Source organism: Polistes fuscatus, unplaced genomic scaffold (genome assembly GCF_010416935.1).
Source record: "Polistes fuscatus isolate 324 unplaced genomic scaffold, CU_Pfus_HIC Scaffold4, whole genome shotgun sequence".
NCBI classification, from domain to species: Eukaryota; Metazoa; Arthropoda; class Insecta; order Hymenoptera; family Vespidae; genus Polistes; species Polistes fuscatus.
Window position 1 is genome coordinate 243143 of NW_025113118.1, and position 27069 is coordinate 270211.

At 38.4% G+C, this 27069-nt stretch overlaps 1 protein-coding gene across 1 annotated transcript in view; it reads left to right on the forward strand.

Moving 5' to 3' along the window:
• The window catches only part of LOC122521273 (UPF0489 protein C5orf22 homolog), a 443816-nt gene that overhangs the window by 2964 nt on the left and 413783 nt on the right, over positions 1-27069 (forward strand). The window lies entirely within an intron of this gene.

A 27069-nucleotide genomic window follows, 5' to 3' on the forward strand; every position in this document is an offset into this window, starting at 1 on the left:
TTACATCGTAAGATAAATGACTCTCGTAAATTTTTTGTAAAAAGGGTCTTCCACATAACGCCCATATAATGAGGCTATAATTTGTAACTCTCATCCAAACTTTATGTAAATATGCTGAGCTTATTGAAAACGAGTCGGTTGTGACCGTTTGAAAATTATTTTAGGGGCCAATCTTGTTAATTGAAGCATCTTACTTGAAAATAAGTCTATAAGGTTCTTTCTCATTTGCATTTATGCAGTGTACAGATAGGAAGGGTGCTGGGACGTTATTTTGGTAATCGTAAAGCGGAAGAGTTTTGCATTTGTCAGGGCATTTTGTTTCCTATAATTATTTTTCATTTGTAAAATGCTTTATTAAAGAAGCACAAGAATCAGCATAGATACTACCACATGTTATTAAATTAGATATAACAAAACATAACACTCGTTCTTTCTTGGTGAGATAAGCATCATAAAATCATCGACAGGTGGTTTTACCTCTTGCACTAGTCGTTGTATCTTATGAACTTGTCGCAACATAAATTAAATATTATATGTTACTCCTAAAAACACGTGTGTATTGACTTCCTTCGTAAAAAGTACTTAAATGTCCTTACATTTTATACGTTGATGCAATTAAAATGTTTACGAATTTAAATATCTTTGAGGTACTAATAGTTGATCCAGCAATCGTATTTTGCTATCATTTTTATTGAATTGCTTGCACATTTCGAAAATGATACATGCTCAGCTGTAAAAATACGCTCATCATACTCGGTTAAATTTTCTTTGGTGAGAGAAGTGAAGAAGAGAACGGTCTTCGCGCGCAACGAATGTAAAGAGAAAGGGGTACGGATAACTAAAGTAGCAAAGAGAAGCCGACTTGGTACGCCGGTGGTCGTGATGAACCTCTCCACTGAGTCTTGAATTATGTTTCTCGAATAACCATAGATATATGTCCGTGTACAGAGAACGAAGTACGCAGGATTATACTGTAGACTAACTGCTATTCATCTTTTTCACCGGAAGACATTTCGGCTACATTTCGAATTCTTTAACAAAGTTTCTCTTGATCCTCGTAATATGTGAGAAGTTTTATTAAGTAACTCGAAAAGTACATTTCTTAATACTAATATATAATCTTTCTATACTTATAGGTGTATCCTACATATTTATATCATATAGAAAAATTAGTATTCGACAGCATACTCACAGCATGTCACTTTATTCTGACATTTCTTCTCAGTTTATATAAACGATTCAGATATTCGACTCGCGGTAATTTTCTTTGTCCAAACCGGGTTTATATTTGATACTTTTTGCAGTTTCTATTTGACATATCTCTAGGCAAATGTAGTCGTCTTGACCTTGGACCATAATTTTCTATGGTACATCTTTTGAGACTGAATTTCCGACAGGAATATCTTGAGAGAAATGTCAGGTGTAAAGGTAATGCTCGAATAGTTTGTAATTTGAAATTTAATATTGGCGGAAGTACTTGGGGAATCGTGTTTAAGTAAAGTGGTTTCCTGTTTTAAAAAAATTTCACGTGTCGCGAAATCGTATGGATACAAAAATGATCTTAAGGGATTCTTCATTTAATCGAGCTACTATCACGGTTTCTCTTCGTCCTTGGGGAACTTCTTTTATTTTGTCGTCGAAGAAGGACCGAAGCGAGTAAGTTAGAAGAAAGGGTTTAGGGGCGACAATGGACAATGACGCAATAATCTACAATAGAGATCCTCATGGAGATTCCGTACCGAATGAATAGGGCATTCGGACAATCATCTCGTAAATTCGCTTTCCTTACGCGTTTTTTCTTTCCTCCACGCCTCATTCTTATCCTTCTTCGTCTCGCGTTTCGTGGTCCTAGAAGACAGAAAGACCTAGAGTCGTCTCCTTATGTGAAGGTGTTCAGCTGGGAGTCTTCTTGATCTCGTAGTATACAATTCCTATTTACTTTGTTTCCTTTTCTGGAACACATTGCTACTGTATCTACTTTAGTAAATTCCGAAGTACTTGAAACTTGGATCGTTTCAAGTAGATACTGCTGACCTGGCGATCCTTTTTTAGACATTCAGTGTCTCTTTTATTCATCGACAGATATCAGGAAGATACGAAGTTAATCATTTATAAAATATAGACCCTAATGAAATTCAATATTCATTATTCTTTATACTTCCTGATTCTACACGAATCGTCGTTATTTTTAAAGGATATCAAATCATCCTTAAAGATGAATATTTTTACGTAGGAGATTTTATTTAAGATATCCAATAATGATACTTTTTAGAATGCATGGAATGTGATTACAGGAAGGCGTTCTTATATAATAAACCTTCTCTATTCTTACGGCTAGTTTCATACCGGAGATTTTATGCATTCTTTAGATTTCTGGAAAAACAGCTCCGATACGTGTGGGGTAAGCGAACGAGCGTAACGTATTTCCGTGCTTAGTAGTAAATACCTATCACGGCTAAGATAGAAGTTGTATATACCGGTACTTTGAATACCGGTATAGTAGAAGCTTGTTGCTAGCTTTCGCCCGTGTCGCGATCGTATACACCCTGTTTCACGTTTATCCGTCGTACACGAGAGCGGAGCGCCAACGTAAGCAGTTCGACGAAAAAGTTCTTTTTAAGAGGGAAATCGCATGGTACTGGCGCCAGAGACGGCGACCGGTACAATCTGTCTTAAGCTCCTACTCCAATAAGAACTAGAAGTATCGTTGCTGTCGAAAGAAACGTGCCGTAAAAAAGTACTATTTCGTATTCGCAAGAAGAATCCGGCTTAACCGATTTCTCACTGGTTTTTTGGAATGAGATTGGTAGAACTAGAAAATATTTTATCGTTTCTACAAATATTCATTGAGTTTTGAGAAACATCGTATTGTCTTCCGTTTTCGTATACTTCCTACTTTTCTGTATTTGTAGAAAAGAATCTTTTTTCACTTTTTGATTGTAAGAAAATGCCCTTTTTTCAAAGAATTTCTGATTGATATAGGCAGTATAAAATACGAGTAATTATATTTACGATATTTATAATAGATTGCACAAAAAATAGTTTAAGTATAGCGACTGTAAATTGATACAACTATTGTTGTGTTCTCCGTTTCTTTTTATGCTTCGAATGATACTTCGTTCAAAAATTTAGACGTCTCGTACAGTAAAATATCGCTTTCTGGTCTAGGCACGCAAATAACTATTATCCTTAATAATTTTGTTTTCATGACAAACGCTTCGCGATTAGAAAAATATGGTTGATGATATTACGTGCAGCTTTTCACGTTGCCACCTACTCATGCTCGAAGCCGTTTCGCGCGTAATCGTTTTCTCTCTCTTTTTCTCTCGCACGCATGCCTGTGTATGTACTTACTTGCGTGCGATTGCTTATGGAGTGCAAGAAAGAAAAATGTACACACCGGTATCGTGCTAGATAAACGTGGTTACAAATTAACCAACATTCCTATTCCTGTTCTTTTTCGTGGACGTTCCTCGTTCACCAGCACGCTGCTCTTGGCTCAACGGCTCACCACCTTTCTCCTCATCAATCCTGTTCATTCCTATCGATCTCTCTGCCTGTCGACTTCGACTTCAATACTTCCTCGTATCTCGAATAACTCTAGCTTGACCGCAATGAAAAGCGACACCTTCGTGCATGCGCTGTGCTTGTACGTATACAGATATCTTACCTCCTTTCGATTTTACTAAATATATCGTAATAACGATCAAACAAAAGGTTACTTCTGCGTTTTCTAGATTAGACAAATGGTTTGCAACGTTGATTATAGTATTCTCGTAAGCCCTTCGATTGTCGGGGTCAATTGCTTTATCTAACGTTAGTTTAATTGACAAGAACTAATGTTCAACGAACACGAAAAGACCCCATTAAAGTTCCATCTACTCGTAGATATTATAAATTTCAACGGTCTATCAACATGACATAATTATATACCCCTGTATTTGATTTTAAATCCAAACAATTTAACGTGAGGTATATTTCAGAATTGAAAAATTTTAATCGTACATTCGTACACGTTATAATCTCTTGTAATACGCAATCAAATCGTCCAATTACATTTAAATGTAGAAGAGAAATTTACATGGATTACGTAACACCTGTGTTCTTTATACTATAAGGATAACATTTATCATCTTATGAATCTACAATTGATTCCGAGTCAATCTGCATTCGGGACGTATCGTGTAAGATGAGATCTTGCGTTATTCGCGCGAAGTCACAAGATTTCTAAACGAAGTACAATCGACCGTTAGCCAATCGGTAGCTCGATTTTCGTAGCATCCAATGGTCGACGATGATGTTTCTTCTCGGAAAGAGGTGGCCCAACAAACGGCATTAGAGTAGGAGGACAGTTTGATCGTAGTGGGAGAGAGATTGCAGTGGATGGTGAATGCAATAGTCAGCCATCGGGCCTTCTTTTCTTGCCTGTTACAACGAACTACGACTGTTGTCGCTGAAAGCGGAGGTGGGCCTTACTGTGAATGAAACGCCATTCGTCGAATCGATGCTTAGCGATCTTTTCGAGCGTGGGAGTTCAGACGTAATGCGCGATATGGGTAGGTCTCTCCTACATATATATATATATATATATATACATGTACCTTTGTACCAACATTTCGTTACATATCCGACAAGCTGATCGTTAAGGACCGAAGTGATGCTTCTCCTTTATTTAGATTGTATTATCTTTATTTCGAGTTACGTATGCTCAATGTACAAACTCGTGATTGCGTGCTAACGAAAAATGGATTTTCTAAGAAGAATATAGCGTTCATACGATGATAAAATGTATAGTAGAAGATAGAGTTATGATGGGAAACGCAGTGAAGGACGGTAAGGTGGAAAATATAAGAGGGCGTAGCTTTACAAAAAGGTAGGGGAGAGATTGAGGCGGGTCAGGGACAGAAGGTTTAGCGGCAAAGGTGGCACAACGCGTTTAAAGTCGCCCAGGAGCGTGGGTGTCGGTTGACATATCACGATCGTCGCCAGGTTGCTCCACATATATCGTTGGTTCTTGGGTGAAAAGAACAAAAGGGACCGCCATTGGTATGGACCAATGGGTGAACGCGAGCACGGGCACGACATCGACCCGAGGAATTAGCATCGACCCCACGAACATCGAGTTCTCGATCTCGATTCTCTTACTCCTCCTTTATCCACCACTTCTACTTTCTATGGTCGATTGATTCGTTGCGGTTGCCCCTAATTGACTGTTAGCTATGTATCACCGCAATGCCTTGGCCATCGAAGTCGAGTCTTTATCGAATTAATTATCGCCATGGAGAGTACTTCCGTTATGTGTCGTGAACGGCAACAACTCTCTTGTCTTACGGATCATCTTATTGCTTTGTTATTTCAAATTCAGCGATACTTAAATAAGGGATAACGAATAACGGTTTCGAACATTTCCTCTTTTGAGTTAGATATTTTTCTCAACGTTCTTTCGTCTCCTTATTTGTTATGTCAACTACATCAGCATAGTAGTAACCGCGGAAAGTATCTGGAAATACATGAAAAAGTTGATTTATGTCGATGTCACTCGTTATAATTATCACGTGGGCGAAACGCATCGTCTCGAACTACCAGAGCAGCTGTCAATATCGTTTAGTAAACGTCAACTCTTATGGAATCTTTTGTGGCAGGCACATATTTTGAGCACGTTTTCAATCGGATCGTCGATGAAAAAAAGTAGATAAAGAAAAAGTTAAGCGCGACCACTGGAATAATAATTAGAGCAGCAGAGGCTAGAATTTAGGCCGTTGGGTTCGATCGGGCATGCACGCTCAACCAGAAGCCTATTAAGCTGGAATTTCATAATGGGGGAGTGTCCGTCAAATGCGGTATCGATGAGGTATGCAACTTTCGCTCATTACTGTGAACAATCGTGCCTACACGTGAATACGTTCGCGAATTAATTACTCGCGTGCCTCTCACACGATTGCCGATCGAATCAGGCAAATCGAGGTAAAATCTTTATCTTTTCTACGTTATGTTTCTAGGTTGTCAATGATATTATTTAAATATTTCTCCTGTTTGTATTTGCGAATATTTATACGTATATAGGTAGATATCTACTATGTCTTCTGACGACACGTATGCACGCTCGATCGACTTTAGGAAAATACGTGCTTTTGATTGTTGAAAGTCTGTTGAGGCTCAGTGGACTGTCGTAAAACGCACGCGAAAAGAGACATTCGTTAACTTATGCATAATGTCATAGCCGGTTATATAATAAACGTAATATGAACGCGCTCGCTGAAAGTGAGTCGGCACGTTACGGAGTAACGTTCGATGCGGCGCGCAAGATAAGAATCACTCGAAGACAAATTAAATAATTTCATCAATACGTTTTTGATGTTATGTACACGAGGTATGTGTACATATTTTTATATATACTTATATTTATTATATATACGTATAATCTAAACTCGATGCGTATTCCTCGACTTTGCGGTTAAAAACATTATCATTATCTTCACCAAATTGGCCACGTTCAGGGACACAGAAAGCGATCAAGAAACAGTATTTGTAATTGAAGAAATAATTATATGAAATTGTGGGCTAATACGTGTACGTGAGCTCTGCAAAGAATCACGCGACGATCTTTAGAACTCGAAGCAGATGTCGGTTAATTTCATTGCTCGTGCTCCTTCTTAAACCAATTTGTCTACGTCATTAAGTTAAGCTCGTTATGAACAATACGAGCAACCGATGAGTTGTTGAATCGCCAACGATGAAAAATACTGAGCTTGCTTTTTCTCCTTTTCTACTTAAAAAACGATCATTTAAAAAAGTATTAGGTAAATTTTATTAAATATTGCGTAAGCAGAGAACTCACACATAAATATCTCGCATTTATTTGCTCCACTCATGCTTTCCCGATTATCTTTAGTAGTTTCTTCGTCAATTCCACATGGAAGTCGGCAAAAGTGTTGGATTTATTGCGGCTGCATTCGAAGAATCGTCGTTTTCTTTCTCCCTTATCGCACGTTATGCGAAGCGATAGCCAAAGCCTGTTGGCGTATCGTATAGGGCACGTTCTCGCGATACGTTGTTGTGTTCGAATAAAAATCAAAGAAAAATGTGCGGAGGCCTACCTGGACGTTACGGCTATTCGTTGAGTGCACATTTGAGAGCGTCACGCCACAACGAGTTTACTACTTGACTTTAACAGCGAGCTCGCTTTGTCACAAGCAGCCTTGCAAGGCTGATACCGGTTCGATGTATGCCCACGTGGAGAACGGCAATTTTAGCTCACCGCAGAAAAATCCCTTCTCACTGGGACGAGGGAGAGCGCAGTGGAATAGAGAATGCATGGTATTCGGTGGCATGTACCGCTCGAAAGGGGTGAACAACCCTATTTTTGTTTCTTTTCTCGCTGGCAACGCTCGAATCTCGTTTATTCGCAATACTCCATTGATTATCGCTCTATGTTATCTTTCTTTTTCATCTTTTATAATAGTTGATTCGATACAAAAAAATATATCGTTGACGTCGCGCGTTAACTTTGATTTTAACGCTCAAACAAGTCAAGTCTCATTGCAATAGTTACCTTTACGAAACTTTCTATTTTTATAAGGCTCCCGTTATATTTTCTCGTGTTTACATTTGCATCTTGTTATATAGATAGCATTATGACATATAGAAGGACACGCCTCGTCAATAAGAGCTAAATGAATGCATATATATATATATGCGTACATACATACATACATACTTATATATATATTTATATACGTAGGCGTGTGTTTAAGCTCGGACTTACTCGCCTACCGAGTTTTCTTATCGCATTATATCTATATCACGAGGTCGACTATGGAGTACCGTGAAAGTTTTCACAGACGGCTAACGATCCTCCATCGCGGAATTATATGGTGGATTATCTGTCCGTGAGAGACGTCGGCACATCCCTGAAGGCGAACGCAAGTACGGTTTTTGATCTCACCGCGACGATTTGTACCCGCAATCCACGTAAGAAGAATGTGCCTTGTCCTACTGAGACAAGAGCCTAGCTTTTTCTCTCTCCCTTTCTTTTTCTTTATTTCTCTTTCTTTTTTTTTCTCAATCCTTTTTCTTTTCCCGTTCGCTCGTCCGAAGAAACAGAGAGAGAAAGAGTGAGAGAGAGAGAGAGAAAAGAAGAACTCTAGCAAGTTAGATCAGCAGTTGTCTTTCAGGCTCTGACAAATAGTTGCCCGACTCTTTTCCATGAGTGAAGCGAGAAGATAATTCACCTTGAAACTCTCGATCTTCTCTCCCGCGAGAGTTTTCGTGATTTTTTTTTATCCTCTCCTACGTGATCGGCCATGCGCATAATTGACGTTAGGAAGTCTTGCGTCAAATTCAACCGCGTGCGAGCGCACATTCAAACGTCCGTTAAAGAAGAAACGAGGAAGACGGTTCACGCATAGGCAGTCGATGCTTCTCGATGCTTCTTCGGAAAACGGATAAGATCGAAGCTGGGAATCTTCTTTTTCTCTCTCCTCTTTCCTTTTTTTTCTCTCTCTCTTCTTCTCTTCCTACATGTAGTATACGACGATCTCGAGGTTACCAAAAATTCATTGACGGGTCGTAAGAGTCGACTTGCGAACGCTTGGAGAATACTCCAACGAGTTTATTTATTATCTAGTTGTACGGTGCAACGACAGATTATAAAGTGTGCCCGGAAGGCACTGTAAAAGCCGATACTGGAAGCGAAGCACGCTGATTGGTCTTTCGCTCCTTCTTAACTGTTGCGGGTTGATTTGTCTCGAAGGCGAATCAATCCTCGTTCGTAAAACAGGTGATGTGGGTCGTTGATTCGTTGATAATCTGGCTTTAATCAGTTAGATTAGCTTCTTTTAAAAGAAAGGGATTAAAAATAAAGAAATTGAAAGATTATGTACTACCTATTTATTATCGGTACGAGGAAGATCGTCTTGGTCGTGATCTTTTAAATCGATACGCGCGAAGTCATAACGAAGATCTCTGTGAGAGCGCAAAACTTTCAGACGCGCGCAACTCATACGCGCAACTCAGGCTTGCAACCACCGCGTTTGCACTCGACTAATAAATTCCACGTGGACCAGAATGATTTACGATCGTCCTCTCGTTGCGAGTGTATTAGGCTGCGTTGTAAATCTCAAATTCTTTCTGGTACGGCGCGGCAGCCGTAACACACCAGTCGGTAGGGCGAAACGAAAACCACAACGTGTCGAGACTCTCTCTGCGCGAGAGAATGAGAGACGCGAGAGAGATTTTCTTTATGCGAAATACACGATGGAGTTACTCTCTCTTTCTCTTTCTTTGTACGCGAACGGAGCTCGCACCCGTTCCAAATGTTTGCTGAAACCGAGAGAGAGAAACAGAGAGAGAAAAAGGGAGAGATATGATGGATCGCCAACTTATTTGGTACCCTTCGTTCTTCAACAATCTCGTAATATCAGAAGCGCGTAATTTTCCACGATATTACGAGCCGCAAGATCGTCCTCAAAAGCGCGAGATTCATGAGGATGTCGGTTGGATGGACAGGTTTCTTTCAACCCCTTTCAAGAATCTTGTTTTGTGGTACGCTTCCTCGGAATTTGACTAAATATTTCGAAAGTATCTCTCAACGAGTTGGCGTTGAATCAAGTAGCACTGCAGGAAGTAGCTATAGAATAAAGTAGCTTTTATTTTATTTTTTAATTGTTCACCATCGAAGAGAAATTGAAAATAGAGGAACTATAATTGACTTGACATTCGTGGAATCCATTAAGCTTTTTTGCACTAGTTCCGATTCATGATTATGGTGTCCGTCGCGTAAAATAAGCAATTCAGTTATTAACAGTTGACAGGCTCCGTTGACTGCTAGTTATATGTGTTCGCTGCGACGCGAGTCTACGTTTAGAACAACGAAGATGACACCATGTGTCTCTGCTGTCCTCTTGAGATGAAATTTATCTCTGCCATACGCTCTTTTTGCATTCACAGGCTTATGTGATTATTTATGAATGCCTAGGGTCTCTTGCATTTTATTGCGAACTCAGCTTATCGTTGTTCATATAAATTATTCTAAAATCTGCATGCGTCATCGTTGTAATTTACTAATCGGTTAATGAACCTAAAAAGTTGTTACATTATTGCTACGTTCTCCGACCTTAACTTTCCCTGTCGCGAACTTATCGACGTTAATAATCGCAAGAACTCGTGTTCGAACGATACCGTTAAAATGTTCGAGCACGATTCGATCGATATTTAATTACCTCGTGAATTAACCCGATCAAATATTCGATCGCATTAATTCCACGAAAAATAATCGGCAGGTGAGCGTTGTATCTATTTAATTGAACGTAGACAAAGTTCATATAAAATTTTTCAAAAATTTCGATCGATCGTTCGTGCTCTACCATTGCTGTAATGTTCAGTAATTAACCACCGATTATTGATAGTCACTGTGGCTCCGATTAATACGAGTAGAATATTTCTCTTGTAACTCATGAAGTATTATTGCTAATGAATCAAATGCGTAGTACTTAAAACCATGTCTCGTTTATTAATTGATCACTGTATGCTTCGTACTTTTGTAATTATTATTAATTATCAACTGAGCCATCTGCTTCCGAGTCCTTTTTTGACTTCGTCCAGACTGCTGGCTTAAAGCTTCGAGATGATAATGATTAAAATCTCGAAACACGTAGGTATAATTTTTTTTTGATTCTTCTTTTTCTTTTATTTTTTAATTTCTCATAGGATAATACTGAAATATACGAGGAAGACGATTTCATGGTGACTCGCCTCGATGTCGGCACTAATTGACAGTCTTCAGTAATTAATCGACGACGCATTGAAGATTCTTTTAACGGATATAGGAGACAGTCTTCCTGATAGTTCGACACAAATCTACGTCAGTCGCGTGATTTGAAATGGGATGGTACTCCATCTATCTTCGAAGAATCTCTCTTCGATTATTTTTCCAAGTCTACGTACGACCAGATCTCTCGTATCTCTTTAAGAAATCGAAAACGATTCCGGTTTATATTAGCTCTGCACTCAAAATAATGTTCGATCGTTGCTCGAACTCCTGGTTTAATAATCGTGGCATCTCTCGTTGAACATTTAAAAATGTTAGTTATCACTTTAAAAATCGTACATACGCAATGTTCGTCGAACGATACGTGAGTAATAAGAGAACGAGCAAGTACGCGTGTAATCGGTATAGCTCGAGAAACGATCTCGGTTTATTATTCTTTCTTTTTACTGTTCCTTTTTTTCTTCTTCTTCTTTTTCTGCAAAGAGCAAATATGGCACCAAAGGTTTATAGAGAAAATCTCGAGGTATCTACATGTATGTATTTGTATAGTATATATATACGTATGCGAGCATTCTCGTGGGCGTTGAGACTGCCAACGAAGAAGTGGATCGACGGTTGCTCGGCAAACAATCCATTTTATCACGCGAATCAACGTGATCTTTGCGAAACGAGCTACTGGTGGATCGGGCCAAATCGAGAAGAGGATGCCATTGGCGTAGAGTAGCCTTATTGTTAAATAACTTACTTCTATCACTTCTGTTGTTTCGATATAGAATTTGATGCAAGAATAGCTTATAGATAATAAAGAAAAATAACGAAGATTATTAAATTATTTTTAATTATTTTAAATACAAGAGTATTAATATCTGTAATATAATATATAATATATAATATATAATGATTTTTATTTTGTGAGTATTTATTAAAAGAAGATGTTGAAAAATTACTATAGATATTCAAATCACTTTTTCAATGTTACATCAAGGTGTAGAGTAACAAAGTACAACCCAGTATTGCTTTTGCCTATTTAAGGAAACGTTCAATATTCTTTGAAAATAAAAGAAATACAGAAATTGTTTCTATACGTCACTTTTCCTACATATGTAAAGAGTTGGAATTAGACGGATAGGAAAATCACGAGTTGGTTCTAACTCCTAAGTACTCAGATTCTTCGATCTGCCGTAAGTAAAGGACATCGGTATACGATGCGTGGTTAGCAGCGCAGTGCTAAATTGCTCCGACGGACATGGCTATTCGATTAACCTTTTGAACTTTCTTCGTTCGAGGATAAATTATTCTTCGCTTTTTCGTTTCCTCCTCTTTTCTCCCTAGCCATTCTTAAGTAGAGAGAAACGCGCAAGGACAATACGATGTACACGGTGAATTTGTCACTGTCGGTTGTACTGTCACCCGACAGTAGAACAGACCAAAACCACTAGCATACGTCCGCGTCCTTTTGTTCCCTTCTGTTCCTTTGCTTGCTGTATCTAACGACGCGTTGCCGAGCAAGTATAAACTTTGTAGCTGTTCGATCGCATGTGATGACTCGTCTTATTTTCGAAAATATCTTTCGGTGATATTTTGAAAGTAGTTGTGTCTAAGTAGATACTCAAGAGTGATAGTTCATCGTACCGTCGTTTCTAGAATCGTCGAGGAGTCATTCGAATGAAAATTTTCTACGAGAGGTAACAGGCCAACTCGAGTGCTTACGTAGCTGGGTAAAGCACGTTGCCTTCGGATTCTATGCATGACACGTACTCAAGATTAATAAATTACAACGCTTTGACTCTGACGAGAGTTCAAAGCTGAGCTCAAAAACCCAAGAGTCTTGCGTCGAAGCCTTACGTACGTAATTATTTATTCCTTAATATCCGCGCTCATCGCGAATCGGCATATGAAGAATAGGAAGATGATACTGATTGATTCGTTTATCGAAGAGAAGTTAAGCCCGGTCAGTCGTTGGTTAAACGGCATTAATTGGTTCATGCGAGACTGTGCTCGCTCGAAAAGACAGGCTACGCTCTTTTTCCGTAATTAGTTTTCAGTCTTAGAAACCTTCTACGGTCATGATCTCGTTTTTCCAAGCACTTCTCTAACTTTCGACTTTTACGGACATTCAAAAGGAGTAAAATAACGAAGGGAGAAAAAAAGGGAGATGGATAGGCGAGGGAGATCGGGGCAACGGGGAGGATGAAAGAAAAATGTTCGCGCTAAAGGTGCGTCCAGTTCAGTCGAGTTGAGTTGCCAGAGCTCAATCCGCTTCGACCTGTATGCGGGTACTACTCATAATATCGTTCGCAAATACTTTTCTAGCCATCATGTTCTGGATACACCTTAACGAAAAGTCCGTAAGTATATATCCACCGACGTACTACGTTCCTCTAAGATCGTCATTAATTTTTTTTTTATCTCTCGCAAAGGGCGCACGTTTTTGCTCGTACGGAGAGTCCCGGCTGTCGAGCCATATAAACGCACACTTTACGGAACGAGTTCTTCCCGTTTCTTTCTCGTATTAGCCTTTTCCGCGAGGATCGGAACTGCGCTTTTTCTGAGCGCGCTAAATCGAATGGCAAGCGATTTAACAGACCGCCAGAGGTTGCCGTGCTTTCGAACGCGAACTTGACGAATCGACTCTCGCCTTTTGCAGAACACCTGTTAAGTATTTATCGTAGCATATGAAAGAGCGCGATAAGACGACCGGACGATTAATTAATGAAAAATCGCATTAATTGAGCTTATTCGTGATTTATGTTTTATGTTGCCTCGTCGCCTTTGGATAACTCTTAGCTGTTAAACTTTTTTCGAAACACATCGCATTCAATGTTCTCCGAAGGTGAATGAAGATCAAAGATTTTATCGAAGGATCCTTTTTTACATAAATATATATGTAGATATCTTATTTATTTTATAAAACGTATACATACATATATATATATATAGTTTTTATCGAATCGCATGAAAAAAAAACATTCGTGGCGAGTCTTGAAATTATAACGGTCCTCTATCATTTTGTTTCTTCTTCTTTTTAAGCTCGAGTAAGTTTGAGAGCGATACTTCCCACCTGTCGGACGTAGTCGTGCGATACACGTTACGGACAGGCAGAAAACACTTCGATAAAAGCGCCGCGCCAAATATGGAATAGCCGTCTTGGACATGAAGCTTGTTTTGAGGAATCATTAGAGGTGGAATAAAATGCGGCGCGCTCCCTTTGCGACCGATCGTCCGATGCTGAAGTGAACGGGCAAGCGCGTATATAGTCTTATAGCACCACTACCTTCCACGGACAGTCAGAAGTGAACGTGTCCTTCTTCTTTTAAAGAAAGGGATCGAGCTCACGCGATATCGTAGGAACCTGGAAGTTCAATGTATTTTTTATCAGTCCCGTTCGAGACAGGCAAAAAATCTGCATCAATCTTGCACGGAAATTCCGACGGTTTTTCGTTTTATAGGTTCGACTTCGTTCCAATGCTTACGGCCAGACTTAAACCATCAACCTCTTAGCGATTTCGAGACGTACTTCGTGTTGAAACAGATACGATCGAAGTGAATCATCCTGGTTTCTTTCTTTCCTCCAAGTAAGGCATTTAATGTAACAAAAATGCAAACTCGACAATTTAAGTACCTACACTCCTTTGGCCGAGAAAAAGATCGATGGTAAACGATAGATATGTAAATTAGCGAAAAAATTATTTAAACTTTAATGGCTATATCATACGTATCTCATGAAGATGTCCTTAAACGATTACAGTTATATATTATGCAGTCTACAGTATAATACCCGTATGACACTACTCGACGTGAGGCAGATGATGCTAATTAGATACAATTAGATGTCTGAAGTATCGTCTGGGATGTCGAGTTGAAACGAGAGTAATGTTTGTATCGATCGTTATCGATACGGGATATCGATGCAACAAAGCGGGTCACACCTGTGCGATATTATCGATTTCATTTAAGATCCTCGATGATTTGAACTTTAATCTGCCTTGGATAGTTATCAATGACAACTTTAGGTATAATAAAATCACTTATCAATGTAGAAATAAATGACGAACGATATCGTCGAAATTCGCACCTGTCACTGAACGATAACTGTTTTGGTATTAATGAAGAGTATGTTCTATAATATGCAAAAGCTACACGAAAGAAAGTCACCAAGTTTCATTCTCCATCTCTCTCTGTCTTTTTCTCTTTGTCTTTGGTCCTTATACTCGGAGGATACGAAAAATCATTTGAACGTGTCATAAAATCACGTTGGCATTTATTACCCCGCGCGTCTTGCTCTCTTGGTCGTGTTCGAGTCCATTTGTAAAACAAATGCGAACTCGTTTCGAGCTCGTTGCCGCCTAAGGTTGTCGGCTCGTTGTCGTTCATTCGTTCGTTCGTTCGTTCGTTCGTATGCCGGCATCCCCTTCGGATTCGCGTTTAGACGTAAAAATGCGAAGGAGACGCAAGACAGTCGCACGCGTATAATACCACAGCGTTCCATGCTCGCGTTCAGAAGTCGAGCGACTTACTAGCTGGCTAGCCGGTGAGAAAACGAAAAACTTTCTCCCTACCTGTCTTTAACAACGTACCAAGTGATTTATACTTTATCTTCCTTAGAATTCTACATGGATCTCAGAAAGTCGAGAAAATAAAGCATCGAAAGGACTCTCGCTGAAACGTTCTTTCTTCGATATATCGGCTCGTATTATGATGAATTATTATCGATCATTTATCGGGCTAAAAACTATTTTCCTACCTCTCTTTATGTTTTCTACATACATGTATACTCTATGTATGTATATATATATACAATAATATATACATGCATACATATTTATGTACAATAATGAAATATTTCGAATGAATTCATAGGATATCCGTGTGTGACTTTAGGTTTAGAAAATTATTGTTTACGGTTGAGTTAGTCGAATATTTTTCTCTGTTTGCTTTTATCATTGATATTCTAGGTTTTAATGACGTGTAGTATTAGATGTATTATTTAAATTCGTATTACACATTTTCCTGATTCTGGTAGTTGGATCGAATCAGCAATAGTTATCAATACGAGACAACCATTTATTATCGGAGACAAAGGTTACGCCGGTTCGAGACAATGGTTGTAAGTACGCGCTTCCAATGGCCATCGAAGACAATGCCCGAACTCGGCTTAATGTCAGAAGGGCGAGCGATGCATAATTTATTAAGCCGAGACTCGTTTCGCACCACGGCTTCTGCATGGCCTTCGAGACTCGTGTACGGACTTAAGATGGATTCTTATGGATGCCAAACGAATTACATTTGTCATATACTTTTTAAGGAGTTCGTGAAACATGAAGTTAAAGTAGTAAAAAATGAAAACGATTTAATACCACTTCGATTACATATTCGACAATGCAACGAAGTGGTAATTTTGAATCACCGGATAAATTATTTCCTGTCAGTTTACCACGAACAATTTCATAGAATCCTGTTAGATCGTAAATCACCAGAAAACTTGTTGCAAGCGAGTCGACGACGCGAATTCTTGAGCGAAAAGAAAAATACGTGCAAAAGTAAACTGCGGTCGCGTTACTTATGACCATTGGTTGCCGCAAATTAATTAAAGGCAGTCACAATTAACGGTAATGAAAGGGAATGTTTCAACTGGCCCGTTTTTAAGAATCCGGCTACCGGCGAGCACGTTCCTTAATCGCAATTAACCGACTGAGAAAGTAATTAAGAACGAAGACCGTCGCTGGCTGGTGTAGAAATGAAGAAAAGGTCCGGCAGTGTCAAAAAGAGAAGAAATAAGATGGACGAACTTCCATAAGATCCTTTGACTTCCCTTCCTCCTATAATTAAGGTGTCTTAATTGGATGTTTTCGTTCGACAATTATTCTTGCGATTTCCCTCGGGGAGGTAAAGACCCGTCCTTCGACCCTTCTGACGCAACTGGGTCATGTAGTTCGATAATAAAACATTATCATCGCAATTCCTGTTATTCCTTCTCGGAACGTCATGTGTATTTAATCAGGCATCATGGAAGTCCCGTTTCTACGTGACGGAAACGTCTATCCAATTAACGAATATATTTAGTATATCATTTTTCTTCGATATAGTAGTCCAGTCAACGGGGGCCGTTTTCCGGAAATCTCAGGAAAGAAGGTGAAAACTTGATATAAGGGTAAATAGACGACGCTGAATCGAATGGTGCTAATTTTTTTGAGGTGAAAGGTGCCGTTTTTTAGAAAAAGGGTAAAAAAGGATAAAAATTGGTAAAAAATGGCTTTATCTTAGAATCTAGGCATTTAATCGAAAAACGTTTCAAACAAAAGTTGTAGAGAATTAAAATACATAAAAAATGTTCTATAAGTTATCTTCGTATTTTCAAAAATAAGCGAATAAAATTGGATTGAAGATGGGAAAATAATTGTAAGAGTGGGGAAGCAAGTCCCGCCTCTCAGTCGGCTTTTACACGCGAGCGTGCTAGTGTGCGTGCGAGCGTCCGTGTGCACTAATACACAAACGAAGGATCTTCGGCAATCTTCGGGACTCTCGGTCTTGAATGAAAGTGCGAGTGAGAGAACAAACCAATATTTCTCTCTTTTTATTTATCATGCAATAACGAGTATTATTGTCCTTGGCCATCGATTGTTGAGCGTTCTGATATTTCTCTTTTTATATTTTTTCTTTCGGTAGCAAGAATTTTACGTCTTGGCCATCGAGCGTCGAGCGTTTTGTATACGAGTGCGAGTGAGAAAGAAAACCGATATTTCTCTCTTTCTATTTTTTCATTTGGTAGCCAGAATTTTACGTCTTGGCCATCGAGCGTCGAGCGTTTTGTATATCTATATATATCGGCGTATAAGCGCGGCATTTTTAAATCGAATCTTGATGCTTATGGCACACCGTTTCTTTATTTATTGTCAAAAATAATGAACCTTGAATAAAAAAAAAATAATTCATTTTAACAAAAACTATTATTATTTAGTTGAGAGTAAAAATAATGAATTAATTTTGTGTCTCGCCATAAAATTAATTAGAATAATTAATTGATATAAATTCTTTGCCTCACAAAAATTTATTTGTATATCAAATTGAATACGTATTCTCTTTAAGACGAAATTTAAAATTTAAATATTTTTCCTATTAAATTATGTATTTTATAAAATTTTAAATTACTGACTTTTTGTCTCGTAAAAATTTATTAGTTTATCAAATTAAATACATATTTGAAAAAGAAGAATTTTATAACCACACATAAAATTAATTCAAGATATATATGAAAGGATATTCTAAAAACGTGGAATTTATTTTTTGTCTATACATAATTTTAATTCATTTTTATTATGTTATAAGAAAATAGTAATGCATTCTGATTCATCTTCGAAGTCTTAAGAATTCTACGAAAAAAATTGAACAATTACCAAGTGGTGCGTTAGCGTAAGTAGTAACGTCTTCGCTTCTCGCGCTGGGTATTTAACGTTCGATTCTTTGTGGGGGAATTATTTTTTTTTATAAGTTTTTCTATCCTTAACAAGGAGACGGTCAGTGAGTCCCACCTCAGATTTTTTTTAAATTTTGCACTAACGATATAAAATTTATTAAGAAATCAACATTATTACGCGAGTAATAAAGTTACTAATTATAAATTAAATAATATCCAATAAATAACAAAAATTAATTTTTAACGTGCCGAAACGAGACATTTTTTAGGATGATATTTACAGGATGAATTTGTAATTTAAGTAATAAATCTTCCTTTATTTGTGCAAGATGTAAAAAAATTTATTGCTTTTAATTTTTTTGTAATAATTTTAATTTTTTTCTATATATAATTAGAAATTAGGAAATGTAAAAACAATTTATATAACCTAAGGATAGAAAAACTTATAAAAATAATAATTCCCCCATGAAGAATCGAACGTTAATAAACCAGCGCGAAAAGCGATGACGTTACTACTTACGCTAACGCACCACTTGGTAATTGTTCAATTTTTTTCGTAGAATTCTTAAGACTTCGAAGATGAATCAGAATGCATTACTATTTTCTTATAACATAATAAAAATGAATTAAAATTATGTATAGACAAAAAATAAATTCCACGTTTTTAGAATATCCTTTCATATATATCTTGAATTAATTTTATGTGTGGTTATAAAATTCTTCTTTTTCAAATATGTATTTAATTTGATAAACTAATAAATTTTTACGAGACAAAAAGTCAGTAATTTAAAATTTTATAAAATACAAAATTTAATAGGAAAAATATTTAAATTTTAAATTTCGTCTTAAAGAGAATACGTATTCAATTTGATATACAAATAAATTTTTGTGATGCAAAGAATTTATATCAATTAATTATTCTAATTAATTTTATGGCGAGACACAAAATTAATTCATTATTTTTACTCTCAACTAAATAATAATAGTTTTTGTTAAAATGAATTATTTTTTTTTTATTCAAGGTTCATTATTTTTGACAATAAATAAAGAAACGGTGTGCCATAAGCATCAAGATTCGATTTAAAATGCCGCGCTTATACGCCGATATATATAGATATACAAAACGCTCGACGCTCGATGGCCAAGACGTAAAATTCTGGCTACCAAATGAAAAAATAGAAAGAGAGAAATATCGGTTTTCTTTCTCACTCGCACTCGTATACAAAACGCTCGACGCTCGATGGCCAAGACGTAAAATTCTTGCTACTGAAAGAAAAAATATAAAAGAGAAATATCAGAACGCTCAACAATCGATGGCCAAGGACAATAATACTCGTTATTGCATGATAAATAAAAAGAGAGAAATATTGGTTTGTTCTCTCACTCGCACTTTCATTCAAGACCGAGAGTCCCGAAGATTGCCGAAGATCCTTCGTTTGTGTATTGGTGCACACGGACGCTCGCACGCACACTAGCACGCTCGCGTGTAAAAGCCGACTGAGAGGCGGGACTTGCTTCCCCACTCTTACAATTATTTTCCCATCTTCAATCCAATTTTATTCGCTTATTTTTGAAAATACGAAGATAACTCATAGAACATTTTTTATGTATATTTTAATTCTCTACAACTTTTGTTTGAAACGTTTTTCGATTAAATGCCTAGATTCTAAGATAAGGCCATTTTTTACCCTTTTTTACCCTTTTTCTCAAAACCTCGGGGATTGATTTTAATAAAATTAGCACCATTCGATTCAGCGTCGTCAACTTACCCTTATATCAAAGAATCAAGCTGTTGCTAAAAAAATCAGTTTTTTGCCCGCGTTGACTGGCCTACAATGTCATTGCTAACATTTCCCACTTTTCCGGTAACATATATATAGACATACATATAGTAACTGTACGATCGATCGATTAAGATTAATTATTCCTAAGAAGTTGGATCGTTCTTCGTTCAACTTATCTTCATTGAATCGTTTTTAAACGAACTTCGCTCAACTTCGATTACGTATGCGCTGGCATCGTGTGTTTTCCCATCACCGAATGTATTCGCCAAAGCTAAACGTGATTTGTTGAGTCGCTTGCTCATGGAAGTCTAAGCAGAATATATTATAATAAGAACGTAGGCGCGAGTCGCCGCTAGGAATACAACAACGGGCGATCGTGCATCGTGCGAGCGACAGCTGCCGCGTGACATTTAACATTTAAGTGGTAGGTAGCAAAGCTGACAATCAAATGTGGGTGGATCGTCTTGCGATATTTACTTGATGAATTAAACCCATCGGAGAAATTTATCCAACATACAATTATCACTTGCTTGTGGGCCCGCTAAAATCGAGTTTTAAAGTGTGAACGTTAGTCTCCTTGTTAGCTCCCCCTTTTTTTTCTTTCTCTTTTGCCATTTTTTTTCCTTTCCGTGTTTGACTGAAGCCCCGCCTTAATTATAGATACTATCGTTAATTCATTGTAGCCGTACATCGAAGTTGCCGCATATTTTTGCTCTTTTTGCTTAAACGCTCCTTCCACTTCCGTGCGGAGTCTCGTAAAGGATATCTCGAGAGTTACATTTCGTTGGTTGTCTCCTTTACATAAGGAACATATCCAATTAGGTAAAAAATCAACAGCCGTGACCAACAATCTTTCTCGCCTCTGCACCGTCATTTTTCGATTTATTCTATCTATCCTGCAGAAATCTGTTCCTTCTTAAAAGAGGAGGCCAAAGTTTAGACGGAAGTGATATTTTTGGAGAATTCGAGCCGTCATCGTGATCGACTGAGAGATCATCCAACCCATAAAAGAAAACAAGATGGAACGTGGTCGGTCAGTTAAAACGAAAACAAAGATCTTAATGGTATCGACCGAAGCGGTTTAGACCCTAATTAAATGATAAGCAACTTGGAAACTTTGGCCGGAAGTAGTCTAGATCCGGTATAAGAGGCAAAGAAGTTGAGATAAATTTCTGCTCGATCGTAAGACTTACATTCTTTTCGTTTCGTGAAACACGCTAGATAAAGCGTGAATACAGACCATTGACGCGATAATGGCTTTCTCTCACGAGTCTCATTTGTTCTTATACGACGTTAGATACTATTGCGATGAACATATTTTATTTTTATTTTCATCTATTCTATTGTCGCGAAACACGCATAATCCTTCGAACGGGGATGAATTATTCTGACTTTGATTAAAATAGAAAATACAAAGTGTATTTATGTTCTGGAATTTTCCTTTAAACGAAGCGTAACCGAAGCAAATGATTTCGATCTATTCTTAGATCGCAGTACAACGAATTACGTTCTTGATCGCACTATGGTTGTTCTCCGAGTCGGGCAACCGAATCTCGAAGGTCCTACGTAGACGATGAATATCTGGATTCATTACCGCGTATAAAATACGAGATTAATTGCCGTGATACTTTTTTTCGCTCTTCGCCGATTCGAAACAGCAGACACCCTTTTTCTCGTTCTATTCATCGTCTACTAAATATCTTTCTACGTATTAGTGTAACCGATGTCGTTGTAAACGTACTTCTACATATACAACGAGAACTATCGCCACGTTGTTATGGCTCGATGAACTTGACTTCGACTTCGATTTAATGCTACAAGATCTTTCCTCCTTTCGAATGATCGTCCTTTGCATCGTGCACCTGCACGGAATTCCGTTTCCCCGTGATTCTCGGCATTGTCTATTCACTGGGCGATCTAGGAAATCATTCCAGATCAAATTTATAGCTCGCGGAAAGATACTATTAAAAGAAAACACTCCTCGCAACTTCGGTCAAACTAACTCGTTTCGTTTATGGAGTCGATACGAAGAATCGATCGTAATAGTTTGTTTAATCGTATACGATCACAGTTTAATGTTAAGCGAAAATGAACTGTTTACTATGGCATATTTTAATAGTTAGTGTTTACAGAGAGTTAATCATCGCGGAGGCATCCTAATTAAGGCTGACAACGCGTCAGTCGTGGCATGCGACGTGTTAAAAGTATTGGCTTTGGTGTTGAGTTTATGGAGTAAGGTTGGGTGTCCTTTTTATGTTTTGGGACATAAAATTTTGACGACTACTCTGAACGGCGCCACGCCAGGGGAATAGTCCTTAATTTTATCATTAACCACGCTCCTTTCAATTCCTTCTTTTTATCTTTTTTATCTTTATTTTAGCTTTTACGTTCGTGTTTCTTATCCATAGTATACGTATATGTTTCATATATCTACAAATCTATATATAACACATATATATGTATTTGTATATAAGTTTTCAAGTAATTGGAAGAGAAGGCTTTTGATAAAATATCAATATCGTAGTAGAATAAATGATGAAATATTGACAATTCTAAGTAAGAATAAACGATCAATAAAAGATTTATTGTAGTCGTTGCGCGGAAAGATCGACGATAAATAAGAAAAGAATGATAGAAGAGGAGCCGAAGGGAAGCAGTAATTTATCGAAAAGAACCGGTGGCTCTAATATACCTTAATAGATATCCTATCGGCTGATTGAGGTACTTTCACGGTTGCTAGCGTTCTTCTAAGTACCCTATGGTACAAGCGTTGGCGCTCGGAAACTTTAGTCGGCGGATGCGTACTATTAGAGGCTCGGCGCGCTGTTTTACTGCGCAGTAAATGCAGGTATAAGGCGCGTCTTTTAAATTCACTTACACTGCGCCGAGCGCCGCGAAATTAAAACGCGAACTTTATTGCACCCGACCGGTTTTCTTTCTCGCTTCGTATACGACGCACCTTCGCCTTCGAGCTAAAGTCTTTTCGGAATAAACTTGCTTCTTTGCTCTGCCGCATAGTCTTGTCTATGTGGAAACACGTATATATATAGTAGATATATATATCTATATACGTAAAACGTTTCACATCAATATACTAAAATCATCGAAAAGTATTTTATCTTTTCAGGGTGTTTAGGAAAATATGAAATTGAATATGCGAGAGGAAAGGTCTATCACGATAGCATTCACCGAGCATGCGAAAGGAAAACGATTCCTATCTCTCCTGTCTCCTAGACAGGAATAGCACGATTACCCTGGTGTCCTTGACATAGTGCTTATTTTATCGCCGATACCATCGTTAATACGGTCTATTAACGATAGACGTCTAACTTACGATCGTTATCGTTTTAATTCGTGTAAGAAGGAGAAAGAGAGAGAAAGAGAGAGATAGAAAGAAATAAATGAGGTTTCTTGCATTTCACAAGATTAATTTATTTAGAAAGTGCGTGCGTATCTGCATAAATACATACGTGTGCATACATAGATAAATAAATTCTTAATTGGTGTTACGACTGGTACGAGATAAATACGAACTCGTCAAGAAATGGTAACACGATATAAACCAACAAAGTACGGCTTCTTCTTTCGCGTGTCTATTTTGCAACGCTGCAGCTTTGTGTTTCGTCAGTTAGCTATGCCAGCGAGTGTTACGATAGCAAAGCCGCGAACGAAATAACGCGTCGTTTTTAACCTATTCGCCCACAAGACTTATTTTCCAGCTTTAACGTCAATCTGCAGAGGAGAGATTTTGTAACACGGATTACGTGGGCGAGATGATTGACTCGACTGTGAATACGTTAGGTTTTACTTTTTTTCTTCTTTTTTTGTTTGTTTTTTTTTTTAACTCCTTTTTATTTACGATTAGGAAAGGTATTTTAGAATTGTAAAATATAATAGTTTCGCGTGCCACTGATAGGATTCTCTTATTCCGTTTATATACCTACGGTTGACAGCCAAGCACAAGGTCGCTTTAAATTCTGATGCGTTAATCCCTAGCTTCGTTTGTCGGTAGTCCGGGATCTTCATTGACGGTCGACGATGCGGTAATACTCGCGCGGTAAGGAAGGGTGTAAATGGGGATGTAACGACGGAGGAAACAACAGGAAGTCGTATTAAACGTCTCTCTCTCTTTCTTTTTCTCTTGTATCGCGGCTGTATATTGCGAAATTTTCTCGCGTAGGTAGATAAACACCAGGCTCATTTTATTGTTGAGATAGTCCGGTTGGGAATGGCTTAGCTTGCTTTCATGCGAGGTACTTTATTTTACCCATGTATACGTGTAGAAGTCATTACGTTCGCCTATTTCTTTCTTCTTTTCCTTTTTTTTTTAAACGATGCGTAGTTAGGATACAATTACGGAAATAATTTCGCTCGCTCAACTAACGTATCGTAGCGAAATTTTCAAGTTTCTCATGTCGATCGAAATTGAAACTTTCACCGATACACAAAGGAGTTACAATTTTGTATAGAATAAAGAGTAGAAAAAAAAGATCGATACTAAAAGCAAGAAGTAGGAAGAAAAGAAATCTACGTTTCGATGCGAGTTGGATCGGTTCTATATACTGGTTCGTTTCTGTTTGGGTCGAAAGCGTAATCGGCACATCTCGATATACGATCGATAAATCGTCCCGTTGGAATATCGTTCCTCGTCTGCTCATCTTATGCAAGAGCGATGACCGATAACTCGCCTACGCAATGTAGCATGCCGAGTTGCATTGTCCATGCTCGTATACGACCACGTATCATGCATTTGTGTGTGCATGGGATTTTCACCGTGATCAAAGTTGCTTGAGTATTGGCGGACGCGCGTCGTCGTATTCATCATTAAGATTCAGAATGCTAACTATCGATCGTTCGTGTGCGTTTTATTGTGATATTGCAACCGGTTGGAACCTAGATCGGAACATCCGTTCATAGTAAGTACTCGATAAGGAATTTTTTGACATTAGTAAGGACCGACGGATGGGGTACTGACGAAAAATAGGTACCACCAAGAATGAGAAGTGGACGTGACTGGTATAGGAATAAAAGAGGAAGTGTGGAGGGCAGTTTAAGCAAAAGGAAGTGCCGTTGAACAAAGAACAAAAGTGGGCGAATTCCCACTCGGTCGAGATAAAGAGAAGAAGGACTGTAAGTTGGATGAAGCACAGGGAGAAGCGGCGAAGTAAGACGGGTCAGTTGGGAGGGGGGTGGTAGGGGAAGTAGAAGGAGGAAGAAAAAAAAAAAGAAGAAAAAGAAGAAGAAGAGGAGGAGGAGAAGGAAAACGAAGGCGAAGACGAAGACGAAAAAAGGAAAGGTCGGTGCTCACCGTGGTCCGGCAGATATTCGCCGACTAATTGAATTTACGAGCTCGCCAAGGAACCGACGTGGGTCGTGCCGGTCTTTGGACCAGATTCAGTGTCAGTACACCGCCATTAGTGACTCCTGCTACTGCCTTCTCTGCTCTTCCACGACGATGATCCTAACGTTAACGATTATACGACAAACAGTTAAAAATGTTTCTCCAGTGATAATTGGTAGGTTGAACGATTGAAAAATTAGGCTACGATCTACAGTAGGGGTAATACGATACTAAAGAAAAATTCGCATTTTACGTTCTTGTCCGTCTTGGAATTCCTGTGTTTTCTACAATCTGACGATTACGTTTACGACGTTCCTGCGATACTTTCTTTTCGAAGTTTGTAGCTTATCGCGACAAGACGTAACTCGGTAGGTTTTTCTTTCCCGGGCAGATCGGTTTGATGGAACCGGTCCTCGTTTGCTTTTCAATTCACACCGACAACAGGTGTAACTAGCCTCCCTTAACGGTCTGCGTGTGCGAGTGCGCCCTGCGGAGAGAAAGGATGCTGCTGAGAGGTAGTTCATCTCCTCCCTCGCCTTTTACCTTTTATGAGTTATAATCCTCCTGTAAAATATCGTCCGAGCGAATATGTAGGTACATATACTACGTACATGTATACTTATATCACTGCGAGTTTGCCTCGATTTAAAATATAAAAGTTTGTTATGAAAAAAAAAAAAAGCAAAAAAATAAAAAACAAAAAAGAAGATATAAAATCTCGTATAGAAGAGATCCGAGGAGAGGAGTTTGCTTATTGTCGCACTGTAAGTAGAGCCACCATCTTTGTTCTCTGTCCCAAAGACGACACTTTCAGGTACGACTATGACATAGTGCATTAGGCACGAAAGAAAGAGGGAAAAGGATAAACAGAAAAAGCCGAGTAGAAAATGCCGGTACCACCGTCGGAGGCGTTTATCGAAAGAATGCCCAGGCTTTTAGCGCTTTTTTAGCAGAGCGGCTCAAAGCTTCGCAATAGCCGTTCTCTCGCTCTTTCGCTTTCTCGCTCTCTTTTCCTTTACCCTTCTCTCTGTGACTTTTAGAAACGTAACACGGCGCGTTCCGACTCGGTTCTCTATACTACACGCTTTACTCACTTCTCTCCTGCTTGTTATTTTCCCTTCGTGCTTTCCCGACATTAAAACCACGGCGTATATCCTCTGTCTTCAAAAAAGCAATGTACGGTCGTTAAACGTTCGCGTTAACATTAATAACGATAATGGACGAGGCGACGAAAGAATGAAAGATAGAAAGAGAAAGAGGAAGAAAAAGATATATATAAGAAGAAGAATAAAAGAAAGACTGACACGAGAGAAAGAGAAAAAGATGAAGTTTTCCACGTGTGAGTACTACGTATGTTTCTTTTTTCTTCTTCCATCTTGTTTGCTTCTTCTCTTTATCTTTCTGCCCCTCTCTTTCTCTCTTATTATTTTTCAACGTGTAAGTAGGATGCACTGTTTTTCACATGTTTTCATTGACAGCGCGTAATTAGAGAAAACGTCATTAAAGCATCCAATTAGCAGAGCTTTTCGCTTACCGCGGAAATTAATGAACGAGGTAGGATGAATGTCGTTGCTAAGGGAGAGAAACAGAAAGCACGGTTGCCACTTTCATAGGGTATGTTTTTCTTCATTCTTTCTCTCTCTCCTTTTCTCTGTCCTTCTTTTTCTCTCTGTCTCATATATTCTCTTCGAACGAGATACGCGTATACGCTTGCTGGCGATGTAAATTTGGAATACGCGGCACGCGCGTTTAGTGTGACTGG